This window comes from Anabrus simplex, chromosome 1 (assembly GCF_040414725.1).
Source record: "Anabrus simplex isolate iqAnaSimp1 chromosome 1, ASM4041472v1, whole genome shotgun sequence".
Classification (NCBI taxonomy): domain Eukaryota; kingdom Metazoa; phylum Arthropoda; class Insecta; order Orthoptera; family Tettigoniidae; genus Anabrus; species Anabrus simplex.
This window is the reverse complement of record NC_090265.1, coordinates 1,154,332,688-1,154,347,668: the sequence shown is the minus strand read 5'-3', so window position 1 is coordinate 1,154,347,668 and position 14,981 is coordinate 1,154,332,688. Positions and strand designations below refer to the sequence as shown.

The 14,981-nt window shown below is 38.8% G+C and overlaps 1 pseudogene; it reads right to left on the bottom strand.

The window, feature by feature from the left end:
• Positions 1-4,350: 4,350 nt before the first annotated feature.
• Positions 4,351-5,896, bottom strand: LOC136858302 (piggyBac transposable element-derived protein 4-like; annotated as a pseudogene).
• Between the last annotated feature and the right edge of the window lie 9,085 nt (positions 5,897-14,981).

Here is a 14,981-nt window from a genome sequence, read left to right as displayed (position 1 = left end):
TATAGAAACTTGAAGAGTGATAAAAAGAATAGATCATTTATAGGAACTGTGAAGGCCATGCTAATTCTCCTATTTCCTTATGAATGTTATTGTGTTAAGTTAGAAGAATAGATTTGCAATATTTAACAACTTCCATTATATATTTCTTTATGTACTTGATATTTGCAATCTATGTTATTGCCATTATTTTACTCAATTTTGTGTAGGCAAGATGTCTAATGAACTATGAAAGCTAATTACCAGCATAGTTGCTATTTCAAAGTGTTATATTCTGTTGATGTTAGAACATTTTAAATCAGATTTTTTATGGAAGTTTATGTACAAGTTGGAAAAAGTAACCCCACCATATGTCATAGAAAGTCCTTTCACCACCATGCTTGATAAACTGTGATAAACATGATATGTGGCATTGTATTGGAAGCATTTACTCACCTCAACATCTGTGTTTTTACTTACTTTTAATTTTTTGACAATCATTTTTAAACTATAGGTACTGATTTTATAACATTTTGGCCAAGTTGTGGAATGGTTCTCAACAGAAGTTGAAGTATTCTGATTTATTGGTATTCAACCCATCCATAAAAACTGATTCTTTATAGCAGTTCAGGATTTCAATCTGATGAGCTGCAAGTTCTATAGATTTTCTCATCTCCAGGGTAGTCCCAGAACCAACTTTTCTTTTTGAATCTAAAGCTGTCTAACTAAGGAATTCTTCCTGTAAAAAACCTTTTATAATTATGATGACTCATGTGAAACTCTACATATTGTCACTGGTGTCCACCTGGTGATTATGTTTGAATCCAACAAATGTAAAACTGTTCAACCCTTGGCCTATGGTTAGGAGATTAATGAACACATAAAACTCTTATTTAGCATTTAACAGGCACAATAGTTAAGTGACACCATGTTGGCCAATGTATGTGGATTTTTGAAATGAAAAAGTAATTTCCTTTTGGTGCAGCTTGCTTGTAAAACTGGAGGTTCTAGGGCCTAGTGATCATAATGTTAAGTCACGTAAAACTGCTTGTACATGAACTTGCATTATAATATGTTTTATCATTATATTTTTGCCTCAAAATGTGTTGAGAGCTAGTTAGTTCACTGGACGATCTTGTGTAATTCTTAATGTAATGAATTAAATATGTAATTTATTTTTATCATGTGATTGTTAATACCAAGTGAAGAAGTGGATGTGAACAAACGAAATTGACAGGATATTTTTTGGTTTTAATTTATCTGCTCTCATTTTTCATTTGTAAATAAAAGATACATTTACAATAATCAGTAGTCTCTCTTTCTTATTCACTCTTTTAAAGTTTAGGAGTCATAAGTTCTTGTGATTTTTTGACCTTAATCATTAAATACAGTATTTAACTAGCTGTGTAGCATAGTTTCTTAGGCATTTACTTCACATGTTCAGGATTGCAGGATTGAATCCTAGCACAGTAGGTTACCATTTAAGAACATAAAAATGCAAGTGACCGACGTATTTTATTGCACTTTAAAGGAATTTCTTTGAAGGGAAAAAATTCTAACTCCTGGGAGACATTATCTTCAGCATCTGCTGTCACACCACAACCTGACAATATAGATAATGGTTTAGATGAAGCCTGTCGCCCAACCTTGAGTAACCTTGTACAAGAAGAGTTTACAAGAATGGAAAGCATAATTCTTAAACACCATGAAATGTTTTGCTCCAAAGTACAAGAGTTTACACAGCTCTTGACCAAAGCTGTGAATCTACATCCCGGCCTTAAACCTCCTATTATGAGGTTCTGAGAAATAAGCAAGCCTACAGCAGCTAAGTGAAGTATAAATATTCCACTAATCCAGAAAGATCTTCCAAGAGAAGTAAGGAAATGTGTTGTAAGAAGTACCTGTACCAAAAAATACAGTTCATTATTGCAGTCCATGACAGGAGGCCGTGTGAGGTGTGTTAAGTGACAAGAACGAAATGTGTAAGGTGGATATAAACAAAATATATAACCATTTCTCCTTTCAGTTTTCAGTGCCGAATAACTGTGAACATCTAACCCATCCCTGTGTATCTGAAGTTCAGCAAGTATGTTTAGAAGACACCGAAAATACAACTGTCACTAAACAAGAAGTTGCAGTAGCAGTCAAGAGTATTGCTGTTGACACAACTCCAGGACCAGATGATATTCTTATGAGAGCAGTCAGGGATGATATATGTTATGAAGTACAGTAATTGCTCTAATTGCTTCCACCATTCTAACAACCTTGTTGTCCCAGTATGTTTGTAAATAGCTTGAACTCTGTTGATATATCAAACCTATCAAACTGGAGATCTATTATGATCTGATCTTCGAAGAGTTATAAAACGTGTTCTTGATAAAATTTTATGAACATTGGTAGATTTCCATGAATATCAGCATGGTAAAACACATTTTACGGATAAAGAGAGTGGTGTGGAATTGGAGCTGGTGGAATGTCAATCATTCTGGAGTGGTTAGCTAACAATTACAAAAGCTTTGATGCTACCCTGGAAATCATCACAGACAAGTCATAGAGTTCACAGTTCGTAAGAGGGTTTGGTGGCATTGGTGGACTGCTGCGCTACAAGGTGGACTTCCAGAGCATGCAATGGGATGAACTGGATGATGGTTTATATGATATTGATGACTATTAGGAAATATTTTTGTCTGCACTGTTGTGTTCTCAAAAGCTGGATAGCAAAGCATTATTCATGCCACCACATTTTTGTCTTTCTTCCACTGCACAACCACGCTCTGCTACCATACTGTGTAAAAGGAAGAAGGTAGAGTGTGATAAAACAAATAGTATCAACCGAAGTGATATAATATAGTATAGAGCTTAAGCAAAGAGGTCATAGAGAAGGGAGGCTCGGATGATAATAATAATAATATAATAAATGATTAAACCATGGAAACGCGCAGTAAGAAGGAGCTAGGCCAAGAGAAAAACTAAAAATTAACAATATGGATAGAATATATTTAACAATCAAACATAGTAACAAGATAAATAAACTGAAGACAAATTTTAACAAATGGTGAAAGATAAATATGAAAACTTGAGAAAATTAGAAAAGTGTGCCACATTTATAAATAGAATTTCCGAAATGCATGTAAGAATAGCCTATTGAACAAATAAAAGCGTACAATGAATACATACAGAAACTGAATAAGAAAAGTAGGAGCAAAACCTGAAAGAAAAGAAGTACGAAAGGAAGGGGAAAGGGAAGTGGGATAAGGATCAGAACGGGGAAAGGATTTTCTTCACCGGGTATTACTATGTTACGAGAACAGAATTTACAAATAACATACATCTTAGAAGACAACTGAAGCGATTACAAAAATTTTTATATTGTCCGTAGCGCAGTTCGTGTAGAAGTGCAGTCTTTCATATGAGCCTTTAAAATACAAAGTATTAAGTCGGCAGAAGAAAAGTTCAGCAGGCAGGTGGCCCAGATGAAAAATGAATGTCCAAATAATGATAAATCTTGCTCACCAAATTGTTTGAAGATATACAGTCCAGATGGAATTGACATAATACAAAGTAGCACGGTTATTTTGGCGCTCCACCACTCTGAGACGAAAGCAGACTCAAATTGTGGAGCAGCGGAGTGGGAATATATAGGTGTGTAGAACGATCTAGAAAAGTGAGGAGGCTACAAGCCAGGAGGTTCGAGAAGCATATCATCATGTGTCCAACAGGTGAGCACGCAGCGCACAGACAACGGAGAAGGCGAAGCGTAGAGAGGATGACGTCATAGTCACGTGATGAATGGCGCAGGCAGAGCACAGGTGAGCGGAGCAGTGGAATGCGTGAAGCAGCGGCGACAAGATCGAAGAGAACAGCAGCATGCAAGGTAGGGAATACACGTATATTCGGAGATCGTAACAATGGGTTCACTTGTTCTCAACTGTTCCTCAGCCAAATCTGAGAAGAATGATGATCCTTTGATATTCTTAGACATTGCAAAAGCATTTGATAACATAGGGTCCTGTTCATGTGGTTTTATCCTATCTTCTCTAGGTATTCCTAAAAGACCATTCACCCTTTTAACCCTAGCGATACCAACCCATATATTGTAACATACTTTACCAACGAGGGGGCCTCGGAGGCTCATAAATATTTTTCTAATGTTGCCTAATCAAGACAAATTTCCTTATTATTAATAATAAGTGAACACAATATAATGTAAAAATATGAAACGGTACAAAAAGTAGAAGATACTTTAACTAATTTCACATTTATATCAAATTACATGTATTTATGTCTTTAAACATGTAATTGTGACTTTTGAGAGTATAAAACTGAATATTATTATCTGAGCACTTTTAAGTAGAGCAAAGTTATTCTGAGTCATCAACAATGTTGCACTTGGAACACAGTGTTGTTTTCTTGCTGTTCTCCACACACATGCTTGTTTCATTGGGAACATGTGATTGTTGATTTCCCTAGTTTATCATACTTCACCTTCTTCGACGCGTCACTGCTGCAGATGTGGCACCTTCCACGTTTCACTGGTCGATTTGGCACTGGAACTGGAGCTTGAATAATGCATTTCAGATTTCTTTCTAGGATGAACTCCATTGCCATAATGATTGGTTTCTGCAGCCCTTGTGAATTGTTGGTTCGGCTGTCAATATAAGGACTCGTTAATTCAAGACCTAAATTGGAAAGAAAAATTCTACCATAATTTTCTGACTTTTCTTTTCAGTTTGGAAAATATGGAAGATATACTGTAAATGCATTTACAGATGGTATATCGATGAGGGGGGGCGGCCCCACGGTGTAGGGGTAGCGTGCCTGCCTCTTACCTGGAGGCCCCAGGTTCGATTCCCGGACAGGTCAGGGATTTTTACCTGCATCTGAGGGCTGGTTCGAGGTCCACTCAGCCTACGTGATTACAATTGAGAAGTTATCTGATGGTGAGATGGTGGCCTCGGTCTAGAAAGCCAAGAATAACGGCCGAAAGGATCCATCGTCCTGACCACATGACACCTCGTAATCTGCAGGCCTTCGGTCTGAGCAGCAGTCGCTTGGTAGGCCATGGCCCTTCGGGGCTGTTGTGCCGTGGAGTTTGGTTTGGATTGGTTTATATCGATGAGGGTGTAGAATAGAGACAAGGGACTTCTTCTTGTTCCCCTTTTTGTGAAGTAATATCTTGCCATTTGATCCACTGAATCCACTCCACACCTTCATTGAATTGTAATACAGACTGATTTCTGTTATCTTCTTTTCATCATTGTTGACAACAGACCCTGTGTGCTGTGTTGAGAGCATCAAAAGTAGTCTTTTTTGCTTCTCTCTCACCATAGTTATTACAAGAGTAACTGGTGACCTCTGAGACTGGATCGCTGGAGGGTTGAATGCAAACTACAGTCCAACTGTTGTCTTCAGCTCCTCAGGAATATGTCTTCTATTTGACCTCAGTGCCCCAACAAGTGTAAGGTGGAAGTCCGTCCAGAGTGTTTCTGCCAGGTCTACTGATGTGTGGTATGGGTCTGTCATCACGTTGCACCCCCGAATTCTGAAAGGGCTTCACCAGTCTCTTCACTACTTCAGCTGGTCCACTCTGATCTTGGGGTCTGTTGGACTTCCCGGCATACACATCCGTACTAATAACGTATCTTGTCTCGGAATCGGTCAACATTCTCATGAGAATGCCGTATTTTCCTGGCTTGTCTTTGATAAACACTTTGAATGAACATTCTCCTCAAAATAAAGATAACATTTCACCCATGGTAGTGTGAAGGCCAGGAATAAAATACTTGTGATATGTTTAATTGAATTTCTGAAACAACTCCATCAATGGTGCAAATTTGTCCGTCAGGGGGCGAATTTCTCTTGTACATTTGTAATCAAACCTAATAATTCTTATTATTTCAAAGAAACGCGTTTGACTCATTGCTCCACAATATATCTGTCGACCACAGAGAAGAGATCGTAATTCTTGTTGTGCCCATTACTAACAATAAACCAGTGTAGCGAAACAACTCATTTTCATCTGTTGGTTCTATGCCTAAACGAGAAGCTTCTTCATTCAAATTAACTATGAGATCCATAATTCTGCAGCTTCCCTGATAATTTTTATTTTTCCCTCTTTGCGAAGTCCTATCTTCACCCTCACAATATTTTGTGATGAATGGCGGTGAAGGTCGTGGTGGCTGTGCAACATATACACGACAGATTTTGTAATGTACTTTTCAATTATTTCAGCACTTACAGAAGGTTCAGTTTTAGAGTCAGAAGATCCAGCTTCTTCTATGTTATCTTCCACTTCACTAGTTTCAAGATCTCATTCATCTGAATTATGTAAAACTTCATGTACTACTCTTTCAAGAGAACTTTCACAAATATGTCTTCTCTCTTTTGGAAAGAGACAAAGAAGCATTACAAACAACAAAGAACAACAATAAACTGTGATTCCATTGCTGTAACATGCATGCCAACCTAACACAGTTCTTGGTTTGATAGAAAGCAGTTTGGGTTTAGGAAAGGTTATTCCACTGAAGCCCAACTTGTAGGATTCCAGCAAGATATAGCAGATATCCTGGATTCAGGAGGTCAATTGGACTGTATTGCAATTGACTTATCTAAGGCATTTGATAGGGTAGATCATGGGAGACTACTGGCAAAAATGAGTGCAATTGGACTTGGCAAAAGAGTGACTGAATGGGTGGCTCTGTTTCTAGAAAATAGAACTTGGAGAATTAGAGTAGGTGAGGCTTTATCTGTCCCTGTAAAAATTAAGAGGGGAATTCCTCAAGGCAGTATTATTGGACCTTTATGTTTTCTTATATATATCAATGATATGTGTAAAGAGGTGGAATCAGAGATAAGGCTTTTCGCAGATGATGTTATTCTGTCTTCTTCTTCTTCCTCTTATGACGCCGTCTCCCTTCGAAGGTTGGCGATCCAATTGATTATGATTACACGCGAAACGGCAGCACGGAAGATTTCTATCGACGTATGTCCGTACCACCGCCGCAAGGCTTTCAGCCAGGAACTTCTCCGTCTTCCCACAGATCTTTTCCCATCAATCTTCCCTTGAATGATCAGTCGGAGAAGTTCGTATCGTTCACCTCTCATGATGTGCCCGAGGTAGCTGAGCTTACGCTCCTTGATGGTTATGAGAAGCTCTTTCTTCTTGTTCAAGATGTTGAGGACTTCTTCATTTGTCTTCGTTTCTACCCAAGATATTCGGAGTATTCTTCTGTATAAGTACATTTCAAAAGATTCAATACGCTTCTCCAATAAAGGGCTAAGCGTCCACCCTTCGAAACCATACAGAAGGACAGGAAAGACATAACACCGTAGCATTCGAACTCTGAGCAGGAGGTTGAGTTCTCGGCTGGTGAATAAGGTCCTCATGGTATTGAACATATTTTTTCCTTGTCCAATCCTGGATAAGATTTCGAATTTGAATCACAATGCTGGTTAACTAGAGTTCCAAGATATTTGATAGAAGATTCTTGTTGGACGATGTTGTTGTTGTTGTTGTTGATGATGTAAAGGGAGGCCTGTTTTGGTGTTTTTGAGAATACAGTCAGCTTGGTCTTGTTAATATTCAAGGATAAACCATAGGTTTCACTGGTCCTCACGATGTTGTTTATAATGATTTGAAGATCACTAGGGTTGCTGGCTAACACAATCTTGTCATCAGCAAATCGGATGTTATTAATGACAAAGCCATTAATCTTGATACCTAGATTAACATCTTCCATAGCCTCTCTGAACACAACTTCAGAGTAGATGTTGAAAAGGAGTGGGGACAGGACACATCCCTGGCGGACACCTCTTCGTATAGCTATGTCCTCAATAGTAGTTCCTTCTATTTTGACCTCTGCCGTTTGATTCCAGTACACATGGGAAATGATACGAAGATCACCAACATCTACACCAGTAGATTTTAAAATCTCAACAAGTTTTGCATGAGATACGCAATCAAATGCTTTTCGGTAGTCAATGGAACAAGGGTGCACATCTACATTCATATCTAGGCATCTCTGGGTCAAAACATTCAAGGAGAAAAGAGCCTCACGAGTACCCAGTACATTCCTAAAGCCAAACTGAGTATGTCCAACTTGGTGTTCGCATTTGAGGTAGATTCGAGTGTGGATAATACGCAGAAATACCATGGGACATTAGGCTGATCATACGATAATCATCACAATGTGATGCACTAGCCTTTTTTCGTATGGTGACAAAAGTAGATCTTAGCCAGTCAGATGGAATTCTACCAGATTTATATATTGTGTTGAATAATGTAGTTAACAGCTCTAGTCCTCTGCCATGGCCTTCAGCAATGAGTTTGAGAGTTTCTGCATGAATCTTGTCCGGACCTACAGCTTTTCCATTCTTCTGGAGTTTGCTTGCATACAGTACTTCCTTTTGGGTTATATTTGGACTTGTTTCGCTGCCTTCGCCAATAAAAGATGGTTTGTCTGGCCTTACATCGCTAAATAGTTTCTCAACATATTCTTTCCAACACTTCAACTTGTCGTCAACTCCTACCAAAATGGTGTCATTGGCATCCCTCAGTATAGCTTTATATGGCCTTTACATGTGTTATTCTGTACAGAGTAATAAATAAGTTACCGGGCGAGTTGGCCGTGCGCGTAGAGGCACGCGGTTGTGAGCTTACATCCGGGAGATAGTAGGTTCGAATCCCGCTATCGGCAGCCCTGAAGATGGTTTTCAGTGATTTCCCATTTTCACACCAGGCAAATGCTGGGGCTGTACCTTAATTAAGGCCACGGCCGCTTCCTTTCAACTCCTAGGCCTTCCCTATCCCATCGTCGCCATAAGACCTGTCTGTGTCGGTGCGACGTAAAGCCCATAGAAAAAAAAAAAAGTTACAAGATTGTGAGCAACTGCAAAATGACCTTGATAATGTTGCGAGGTGGACCGTAGGCAATGGTATGATGATAAACGGAGATAAAAGTCAGGTTGTGAGTTTCACAAATAGGAAAAGACCTCTCAGTTTTAATTACTGCGTTGATGGGGTGAAAGTTTCCTTTGGGGATCATTGTAAATACCTAGGTATTAATATAAGGAAAGATCTTCATTGGGGTAATCACATAAATGGGATTGTAAATAAAGGGTACAGATCTCTGCACATGGTTATGAGAGTATTTAGGGGTTGTAGTAAGGAGGTAAAGGAGAGAGCATATTTGTCTCTGGTGGGACCCCAACTAGAGTATGGTTCCAGTGTATGGGACCCTTACCAGGATTACTTGATTCAGGAACTGGAAAAAAATCCAAAGAAAAGCAACTCTATTTGTTCTGGGCGATTTCCGACAAAAGAGTAGCATTACAAAAATTTTGCAAAGTTTGGCTGGGAAGACTTGGGAGAAAGGAGACGAACCTCGACTAAGTGGTATGTGATATAGATGTTGATTCCGAGCTGTCAGTGGAGAGATGGCGTGGGAGGACATCAGTAGACGAATAAGTTTGGATGGTGTCTTTAAAAGTAGGAAAGATCACAATATGAAGATAAAGTTGGAATTCAAGAGGACAAATTGGGGCAAATATTCGTTTATAGGAAGGGGAGTTAGGGATTGGAATAACTTACCAAGGGAGACGTTCAATAAATTTCTAATTTCTTTGCTATCATTTAAGAAAAGGCTAGGAAAACAACAGATAGGGAATCTGCCACCTGGGCGACTGCCCTAAATGCAGATCAGTAGTGATTGATTGATTGATTGATTGATTGATTGATTGATTGATTGATTGATTGATTGATTGATTGATTGATTGATTGATTGATTGATTGATTGATTGATTGATTTAATTTGATTTGATTTCACAGTATTAGAAAGAAAATCACTAAACACTGAAGTGACTGTTGACAGGTACTTTGATTTACTAATGGAAGGGGGGGTTCTTCGAAAGTCCAAAGCAAAATTTGCAGTATTCATTAGTCTTCAGACTATAATATTAGGAAAATAAGAATGATTTTTATGAACTTCAATATATTTATGACAATTACACTGCTTCTCAAAGAAGTCATTAAACTATTTCACCTGACTTGGGTAATAGGTGAAAGATTACTTATGGGTCTCCCAGCTCTTCCCCCCCCACCAAATTGGTATTGTTAGGGTTAATGGAGTTGCGGCATGAAAATGCTACAAAAATATAGTGTAGCCAACAAACATAATAAAAATCAATAATTAAGACTGGGAATAATGCAAGGTTCACCACTCTCTCCAATTTTCTTTAACATTACTACTAATCACATACCATACTACAAGAGCTTTCTTCAGAAAAACATTAAAGACTTTGGTTATTCTATTGCTCCTGGACTGCCTAACAACACTGTAATGAGGTTTGCTGATAACACTGTGATAACTGCTAAGGATATGGATGTAGCCATGAAGCTCACTAATCTTGCAATACACAGATTTGAAGAGATTGATTTGAATATAAATATAAGTAAATCCAAGTGCATATCTATAAATCATGGTGTGCTTCAATATGAACCACTTTTGATGACATCAGGTACAATTATGTCAATAAGACCTGATGAAACTATTAAATATCTTGATGTAAATTATCACAACGCTACTGTTTTTGACCCCAACTCAACAATGGAGAAGCTGAACAACAACAACAAAAAAGCTTACTAGCATCCTCTCCCTTGCTACAGCCATATGAGAAATTTACCATGTTATTCTCGTTTATCTGTCAAACTCTTATTTATCCTCTTCAGATAACACCATTGCAAAGACTATCAAAAAAATTTATTCGGGATGCTAATGTACTAATAAGGACTATGCTGAAAGAAATATTACAACTATCAACAGATTCTCCAGACAGCTTGTTGTATTCTCCAAAGAAATACAAAGGGCTTGGACTCTTCAGAGCTACCTGGGAAGCAGACCTCCAAAACATTAATGCATGCCACGTCCTATGAGGATCATACAGGAACCAACAGAAGGGTGACAAACCCCGAGGGATTATCAAGCAGTGAATAGAGAGATTCATTGAAAATCATTGCTAATGCATATCCTGCCCGTGCATTACCAGGCAAGTCCCAAGATGAAAACCACTGTCACCAGTGCCACAGTGAGAGAGAGATATTTGCACACATCTTGGGTGCCTGCAAACATGATCCTTAGAAATGCCTGCCATCATCATATTCAGACCTTGATCGCTGATGCCTTACGTTAACATCAATATAAAATACATGAGGAAGTATATGGATTCTGCAAGTGGATAGATACAATAGCCATTCGACTGGCTCAACTTATGGTTTTAAAATTGACCCTACAGTTAGAAGCGACACTTCTAAAACTCAACCAGCGAATGTCAATAAAGAGAAGTGTGATATCTACAAAGCAAAATTTAACTTATGTAGAAGTTGTGGGTCTTTTCGTTGGTGCTAGTGGAGGCACAATAACATCCATATTTGCACAGTTCTGTAAGCTGTTCAGGCTGGACAATAAACTTATGAACACGGTGGCCTTGATGGCTGTTAAAGAGTTCTATTTTGAGGAGTCATTTGTAAACTTATTTTGACTAATGCTTTATAAATCAATATAAGCATGCAACTATGCTGCAAAAAGTGGTGAAATATACACTTATTTTTATGCTATTAAACACTCTATGAAACTTGCGTGGTTCACCCACACCAATACTAAAATGCATGATCATGAATAAAAAACAAAAAATTCACACTACTTACAGCTGCAACTGTTCCACTTTTACAAACAATCTGTGCATAGTTTGTTAAAACTTATGCACACATCTCCTGTATAAAACACTATGTGTTAATCATTACACATAATAAATCATAATTAGTATGATTGTAAGAAAACAGTATTTAAAAAATCTTGAGGAAACACACATAAATACACATTCCTCTTTCATTTTATATTGCACACCCTACTTTTCCTATCCACAATTTGCTTTGCAGTACACTACAACAATCTTCTCCATGTTTTCTGATATAAATCTGACGTTTGTTAAAATTAGCTTCATTGCAGAGAATGATCTCTCTACATCTACGGATGTGACAGGACAGTACTTGATTGCTGGAGCAAGTGTAGTTGTTAGACATTCTGGTAGATCCATATTACGAGTACCAGCCAAATATTTATTTATAGTTACCATGATGTCATAGCCTGGACTTCATTTGGGGACATCACGATGTTTTGTTTGCAGACAAAGTCAGAGTTTTCCCAGGATACCTTCCAATTCATGCTTCACTTTCTTGATAATCTCCAGTGAATCGCCAAGATGCAACCCATGTGTTTCTAGCTTCTTGACTGATTCTGTATTATTTGGATGTGTGTCTTGATAGGGCCAGTTCCCTTTGAACTATTTCATTGCTGACATTGGCATCAAATCCTTCAATCACACACTTCACTCCATCAAAATGGTGACAATAGAAAAGTGCAGCTTCAATCCAAGTACCTCAGTGCATAAGGATTTGTTCTGGAGGAACAGGAATGTCCAGTAGGCAATTCATGTAAGCCTCTTTCTGGAGAGGCCCTTTCACAAACACTTTCTTCATAGTGGAAATGAATTTGTTCTCATTTGGAAATTGTACCCTTATTTCTTCTGCAACCCTGTTAAGGCTGTGAACTGCACACTTTGAGTGAATCAAATTAGGATAAAATACCTTCAATGCTGCTGCGGTTTTCAACATCTACCTGGCAGAATCAGTCAGAAATACCTAGAACTGATTGTTGTACCCACCCAAAGGCCAGAGCAGGCGTATTGAATCATTTACAAAGTGAACGAATGTAGAATGATTTGCCTTTTCCAACACTTTGCAAGAGATAAGATACAGCGTACCCAGTTCATCCCCACTCAACTTCCAGACCTACATGTATGTAATACCAATATAGTTGGCCCATTATTGGACATTATAAAATTTTCCAAATAACTCATTCCTGGTTGCCAGCATTTCGCCCCAGTGTGCTAAGTTGGGCTCATCAGTTGGTAAATAGCACACCTACCAAGACACATGGCTAGTGCATACCGTGGAGACCACTGCTTAGGCTACTTTGATCCACCAGCAATGCCAATGCACTATGAGAGACTTTGTCTCATTACATGTTTGTTCCATATGTACCATGTGCATCTGTAGTCCCAAATAAGACAGTCAAGTAACTTGGTTTGGATTTCTTCCAGCACCGAATCGTAACATTTATCCAAAGACACTTTCCGGACTGTAGACTCTTGAGGAATAGTCTGGTTGCAATATGGTACTTTTCAAGAAAGCTACGGAAATGAGGGTTGGTCAATCTATTCTATGGAACATTTGCAGCAATCATTGTGTGGCACAAATGATAGGTAAACTCATTTTGTCTCGAAGTGGATGGAAGTTCTTGTGTCAGTAAGGTTTGTTTTATCTTGCCGCTACCAACTTACTTAGCATTTATATGAGGTGAGATATTAGAGTGCTGTGTGGGATGGTACTTCTTTTCACAGGGAACCTATCTGTCACAAATGCGACAAAAAATTATTTTACCATCTTTGGTATAATCTGCGTCACCTTCAATCCAGCATTTTGTAAGGTAACTTCTACTACTTCTTTGTTTTGTCATTGTCCATGACTTTAAAATTAAATTTGGAAACACGTCACTGGCCGGTTCATTAACAACACGGCGATAATCAGCACTAAAATACTTAACTACGAGGCGTGTTTTTTTTAAAGTAAGGTCCGTTTGAAAATAAGTACACAACAAAAGGTTATTTCAAAAAAGTAAATTTATTTTCAGAAAGTACATACCGTACTTCACTCTATTTTTCGACATAGTTGCCAAGTTTTTTCAAACACTTATCATACCTCGTAACCAATTTTAAAATATCCTCTTCATAGAAACTTGCCGCCTGCTCCGATAACCAAGAGTTCACTGCCGTTTTCACGTGGTCGTCATCATTGTAATGGTTGCCACTGAGGTGATGTTTGAGGTGGAGGAACAGATGTTAATCCTAGCCAAAACTTTCCAATAAATCGCAGGTCTCACCTGCAGTATGAGGTCTTGCATTGTCATGGAGAAGGACAATTGCCTTTGTTAGCATGCCGCGTCTTTTGTTTTGAATCGCTCTGCGTAGCTTTTTCTGGGTTTGGCAGTATGCTTCTGCATTGATAGTGGTTCCTCGTTGCATGAAATCGACCAACAAAACACCATGCCTATCCCAAAACACCGACGCCATGATTTTGTGCTGGGATAGAGTCTGTTTGGCCTTCACCTTTACAGGCGAGTGTGTGTGTCTCCATCCCATGCTCTGTTGCTTCAATTCGGGCGTGATATGCGAAACCCATGTTTCGTCTCCAGTTACGATCTGACTCTAGAAGCCGTCACCTTCTTCGTCATAACGAGTCAAGAACTTCATCGCGGTACTCAAATCTTTTGTTTTTGTGGTCCTCTGTTAGGAGTTTGGGGACCCAACGGGACCACAGTTTCCTAAACTTTAGGTGTTCAGAAACAATGTTGTAAAGCACTGATCTCGACACGTCGGGAAATTCGTTTGAGAGACCTGTTATTGTGAAGCGCCTGTTCTCACGAATCTTCGCTTCAACTGAAACCACCAAATCTCTGTAATCAAAGAAGGATGACCGGAGCGGTCCTCATCATGGACGTTATCACGGCCATCTTTGAATTGTCGTACCCACTTACTCACTTTGCTTTCACTCATAACAGTATCACCGTACACTTCGCAAATCTGTCGATGAATTTCTGCAGCAGATAGGTTCCTTGCTGACAAAAACCGTATCACTGATCGAACCTCACACGTGGCGGGCGAGTTGATAGTCTTAAACATTTTGAAAGCACAGAACAGAACCGTACAGGTTAGCTACAGAGCTAAAACTGAGCACAGTTGTTCCCGAGGTTTGCCGGTCAAGGTCTGTCTAGGGAGGTCTGGTCACACTACCACAATCCTTTGCGGTGGCGGCCATATTGGGTCTCAAATATCGTTGTTACGTTGGCGCGCCCGATGTAATGATGTGAGTTATTATTTGTATTTTGAAGGAA